Raw genomic sequence first — 6,000 nt, forward strand, 5'->3', positions numbered from 1 at the left:
CAGAAGGTAAAGGTTTCAAAATCATTGCTTTAGCTGGCTTATCGTTATAGATAGGAGTGGCAGCAAAAGTTGGTCCGGATATAGTAGATCTAATAATTCTCTAAATAAGCGGGATAAGGCATGATAAACACAACAACCCTCCTAAGGCCAAAACTACAATGAACAGTATCCTTTTCCAATTATCAACCATTCCCCAAAACCAACTTCCAACATACAATGCTTCTGCCCATGTCTGGACAGGGACATGAGCCAACTTTCGCATTCTGTCAGTGATTTCTTTGACATATTCCTTATTTGTAATGTCGGACTGGGATCTAATAATACAATTTAGGGCACAATGATGAAATAGAGGGCCCATTTGGTTGGACAGTCCTTTTCTTTCCAAGTCAAATTAAAATAAGAAGTGATGTTCTCTCAAGCTTCACATTTAAAAATGAAACAATTCTTTTGGGCCAGAATAATAATAATAATATTAATATTAATATTAATAATAATAATAATAATAATAATAATAATAATAATAATAATAATAATGACTACAAGCAGCGGCATGACAAAGTAGCAACAATGGTGCATTGGAAGATCTGCAAAAAATATCATTTGCCTGTAAGCAAAAACTGGTGGGATCATAAAATAGAGAAAGTCATAGAAAATGATAAAATTAAACTGCTCTGGGACTTCAGAATTCAAACAGACAAGCACCTGCAACATAACACCCCAGACTTAACAATTGTCGATAAGAAAGACAAAAAAGTCTGGATAGTGGACGTGGCAGTGCCTGGAGACAGCAGAATAGACGAGAAAGAACTGGAGAAGATAACAAAATACAAAGACCTACAAATAGAAATAGAAAGACTGTGGCAAAAACAAGCAAGGGTAGTACCAATAGTAATAGGCTCCTTGGGTGCAATCCCAAAACAACTGGAGCACCACTTGAACACCATTGGCATTGACAAATTCGCTATTAGTCAATTGCAAAAGGCAGCCTTACTAGGAACTGCTTCCATCCTGCGACGATATCTGTAATACCATCAAACATCCACATCTGCCTATCCCAGGTCCTGGGTAAGGACTCGATAGGTAGACAAAATGCCAAATCCAGTCTGAACATCTGGCTGACTGTGCGATGATCCATAATAATAATAAGTCTTTGATACTGAGGGAATCTCAATTGTGGTTTCCAGTTCATGAAAATCAACTTGAACCCATATTTGTATCTGGTTCAATTGATAGCGAATTCAAATGATGCTGAAAAATCCATTGGTCTGGTTATCTTTAAGCACACCAGGTTGCAAGAATCCTTTGAATGTGCCAGGTTGGGTAGGATGTGCAAACATATTTGGCATTTAGTGAGTAGGCCTGTCTCCACACTTAGTACATTTAGCTTGATTATAGTCAATAGCTTTTCATGCATCAGAAAAGATTCTGACACTTGTCCATAAATCTTGTGTTATTCTTCCCCAAAAGGTAATGTCTGTATGTTCCTCCATATGTCCAGATTTAAAGTTGTTGGTAAAGCTGTACTGTATTGACAGGAGCATAACAAGTGACCCTATTGCCCCTATTGCAAGTAGAATACATAGCCTTGTTATAAACACAATTCCCATTTGTTCCTTAAAGTATTGGTCCCATGGTCCTTCCTTCTACCAAAGAATATCAACCAATATCAACCTTAAGCATAATAAAATCCCTTCACTTACAAACCTCTTTTTTCCCCATCTACTCTTTGAATTTGTATATCAACACTATTTCTCCTGCCAGCTGCTTAGTTTTTCTTTTAGAGTAGTCCTCAATGGTACTACATTGAGAAGTAAGCAGTGAGGTACCACAAGGCTCCATCTTAGGCCCAGTAATCTTCAATATCTTCATAAATGACTTAGATGAGGGAATAGATGGGGAAATCATCAAATTTGCAGATGACAGGCAAAGCTCTGGGACCAGATGGCCTACCGAGCAGACTCTATAAAATTTTTGAAGATCAACTACTTCTTCCAATGAAGGACTTAATGAATTCTATCTTACAGGGAAATCCTATACCAGACTCTTGGAAGAATGCCTACATTTCTTTAATACCCAAAGATGGACTGGATTTAATTCTGTGAAAAACTACAGGCAATTTCTCTCCTTAATAATGACTACAAACTCTTCATATCTATTTTAGCTGAAAGACTTTAAAAACTTTTACAGGATTATATACATGAAGACCAGTGTGCTTTATTACCTGATAGACAATTAAAAGATTAGGATAATTTTGAATATAATTGAATATTTACAACAACGTAGTGACAAACAGGTTGCATTAGTCTTTCTGGATGCAGAAAATTTTTTTGATAACTTGAACTGGACCTTTATGTTTAAAGTAGTGGAAAAGATGGATTTTGGATTGGGCTTTTTACAGGGTCTGAAGTCCATCTATACACTCCAGAAAACTCGAATCATGATGAATGGAGACTTTACAAAACCATGTGAAATCCAGAAGGGAACAAGACAGGGGTGTCTTTTATCTGCTTTATTATTTATTCTAGTGTTGGAACAGAGCAAAAGGACTACAAATTAAAGCACATAATTACAAATTACGTGCATTTGCTGATGATTTGGTATTGATTGTGCAAGACCAACGAGAGAACATTGAACATGCTATGAGGATGATTAAAGTGCTTGGAGAAATGGGTTTAGAATAAATAAAAGACGACAATACTGACTAAGAACATAAAAGTGGAAGGTCAGAAGAAATTGGACTTTAAACCTGGTTTTAAAGTTGTGAAAAAGGTACAGTACTTGGGGTGACTCTCACTGAGGAAAATTTTAAGCTTTACAAAAATAATTATGGTAAAATATAAAAGGAGATAAAACTGGATTTAAATAGATGGCAAAAATTAGATTTGTCATTAATGGGAAAAAATTCAGTAATTAAAATGAATGTACTACTTAGAACAGTGTTGGTGAACCTATGGCACACATGCCAGAGGTGGCACTTGGAGCCCTCTCTGTGGGCACATGCACTGTTGTCCCAGCCCCGCCTCCTCCCACAGCCCCCTCCTCACCAGCAGCCCCCCCAGAGGAGAGTCACCCCCGGGCGTGGCCCACGCGAAGCAGCGCAGTCAAGGACATGGTAGCCAGGCAGCAGGGACAAGACTCTGCCCTTGCACTCCATCACATGCAGATGATGCTGCGGGGCATAGTTGGAGGGTGTGGCCACCATGGTGCTGCTGGGCTGCCTGGGTGATCTGTGGTGGGCCGTGGAGGTGGTGGGTGGCCTAGCAGGCAGGCTGGAGTTGGGATGGGGATGGGGGCAATTTTGGAGCACTCGGTCTCTAAAAGGTTTGCCATCACTGACTTAGAATGTTATTTTTATTTCAGACTATACCAATATTGATTAGAAATTCCACTTTCAAACAGTGGCAGAAATATATATCTAAATTTATTTGGCAAAATGAAAAACCAAGAATTAAATATAAGCTGTCTGCTACAAGATTCTAAAGATAGAAGAGGTCTGGGTTTGCTGGATCTTAGATTATATTATAATGCTTGTTGTCTGGTATGGTTAAAAGATTGGATAACTTTAAAAAATTCAAGGCTGTTAAACCTCAAAGGTTTTGATTTGAGATTTGGGGGACATGCCTATCTGTGATATGACAAAGTAAAAGTGAACCCTGGTTTTAAGATTCATGCTATTAGCTATTAGGCATGAATAGAACAGAGATGATTTCAGAATGTAAATGGGTGACATATGGAGACTTATTAATATTCAAAAAGGATTTAAGATAAAGACAAGAAAACAATTAGTAAGTGAAGGAAATGCTTGTGATTGGTTTAATTATAGAATTTTTGAAAGATTTAAATTTGATAAAAAAAAGTTTTGTTTTCACAGGAACTAAATCTGAATTGGATGTTAATTTATGTTCTGGAAATGACCACTTGATTTCTAAAGTATATAAAATGTTACTTAAAATGAACCTAAAAAATGAATACTTTAAAGAGTGTTTGGTAAAATGGGCAAATTTTTTTGGGTATAATATAATGCTAGATAAATGGGAGAATGTATGGACAAATGGATTAATATTCACATTAAATTATAGTCTGAAAGAAAACTTTTACAAAATGATGTATCATTGTTACTGGACCCCAGATAGACTAGCAAAAATGTATAAAGAGATTTCTAATAAGTGCTGGAAATGTAATCAAAATCCAAGTTCATTTTATCATATGCGGTGGTCTTGCAAATATATGAAAACATACTGGATAAACATAACAATGACAATGCAAAAATATTTAAGATACAAATCTTAATGAAAACTGAACCTTTTCTTTTAGGTATGATGGACAAGCCAATTGAAAAACAAACTGGAGTGCTGTTCCTTCACATGGTGATGACTGCAAGGATTGTACTTACCAAACACTTTCAGCACCCAGCCAGAGTGGATCCTACATGTTAAATGTAAATGTTAAATTTATCACTTTTTCTTTTTTTGTACACTATTCTTTGTTGTTGTTAGGGTTGATTGTATGCTTTTGTTTTGTTTCATTTTGTTTGTTTTATTGTTTTGTATTTTATTCTCTATGATAAAACAATAAAAAATAAAAAAGCTACATACATACCAAACATATTAATTTATCATATAAATTTTAGTTGCATGCTGTAGGTCTAGATTTCTCCCAGGGAGAGGAAAGAATAATAATTGCCCTTTTACATTTTGTAGGAATGTGTCAGAACCCATTTCTATTTCATTTCTATCTATCCCCTCTGACTTAAAACCAAATCTCCCTTTTCCCTGGGTTCTGCCATACTCCCAAGGGGGAGGGGGGGATGTGTCTGCGGGGTTATTGCTTTTGCTTCCTCTATTTGCTACAATGTAAACTTTTGCTTCGTTTATTGCCTCTGTGTCCACTAAAATGTAACAAATTGCTTCCTGCGCTATGTCTTTCTCTGAACTTTATTTTCCCAAACTGTCAATTAGAACAAGGGAGGAAATAAGGAATGTAACCCAGTGCCTGGTTTATTTCTAAACTCTCAGAGGAAGGTGTGAAGAAGCCGCTGACCATCGCTGCGTGAACTGGAGATGGGCCAATGTTATCTCCCTTTTTCCCACAATGGACTTAAACACCTGGGAACTGGCCATCCCATACAGGACAGGTGGGCTATGGGGTGGGGTCTAAGTTGGGGATACCTTAATCTATCACTCTGCGTGGGAAATCTCAAATCCTGTCTATTATACCTGCTATCAACTACTCTTAATAAAAGTTTCTGTTGGAAGAAATTGTCTCCAAGAGTTCTGCTTTCTTAAGAAGTGAGGTTGAAGTGGGTCCTTACATTAGACAGGATCTGCAGTAATAGTCAACCTGGAAGGAAGACCCTTACCGGGGGACTTTGCAAAATCTACAATGTTGGATGACAGGGCAGGGAAAGAAGAACCCACTGTGAAAAGGGAGCCATCAGGGACCCTACCAGCTCTCAGGATCTGAGATGTCATACTCCTCAGAAGAAGTAGTGGTGGAAACGCGCGGCCACAAACCTCTGTGGTTGATGGGCATTGGCAGGAAAGAGGAGTGGGAAAAGAAATTGAGGAAGGTGACCCTGAGGTGGGGCAGCCACCAACCCAGATGGAAGCAAGAGATGGAGAAATCCCTGCACCATAGCGAAGGGGAAGGAAATCATGCACAGCACTCGAACTGGGTCCTAAAGAAAGCTATTGACCTGATGAAAAGAACCCTCAGCTCTCTCATGGAGGAGAAACCTGAACCCCACGGCTGCACCAATACCTTGGGCTGCAACCAGAGAGACACTGAGGGGGAATCAGAAACTGTAGCCCCGGGGACATCTGTTGAGACAGCAGATACTGTTTCAGAAGCCCCCACTCCCCGCTGACCCGCAGATGGCAATCAGGATGGGAGTCAACATCGGGTGGAGGAGTGAACGTCTCGGCGGCACGACATATTCCTTGGGGGCTCCCTAAGAATCGTCGCTTTCCAGCTGTTTGGGGAGGTCTGCCTAGTCCTAGA

General features: G+C 38.8%; 1 long non-coding RNA gene across 2 annotated transcripts in view; it reads left to right on the forward strand.

The window, feature by feature from the left end:
* Positions 1-5,294, forward strand: part of LOC120307454 — a 72,481-nt gene extending 67,187 nt beyond the window's left edge. For both annotated transcript variants that reach the window (XR_005556547.1, XR_005556546.1), the window contains exon 3: positions 4,315-5,294. This is a non-coding gene — a long non-coding RNA (uncharacterized LOC120307454). The remainder of the gene's footprint in view (positions 1-4,314) is intronic.
* The last annotated feature ends 706 nt before the right edge of the window (positions 5,295-6,000 follow it).

This window comes from Crotalus tigris, unplaced genomic scaffold (genome assembly GCF_016545835.1).
Source record: "Crotalus tigris isolate CLP2741 ecotype Arizona unplaced genomic scaffold, ASM1654583v1 scf7180000017782.1332974, whole genome shotgun sequence".
NCBI lineage: Eukaryota > Metazoa > Chordata > Lepidosauria > Squamata > Viperidae > Crotalus > Crotalus tigris.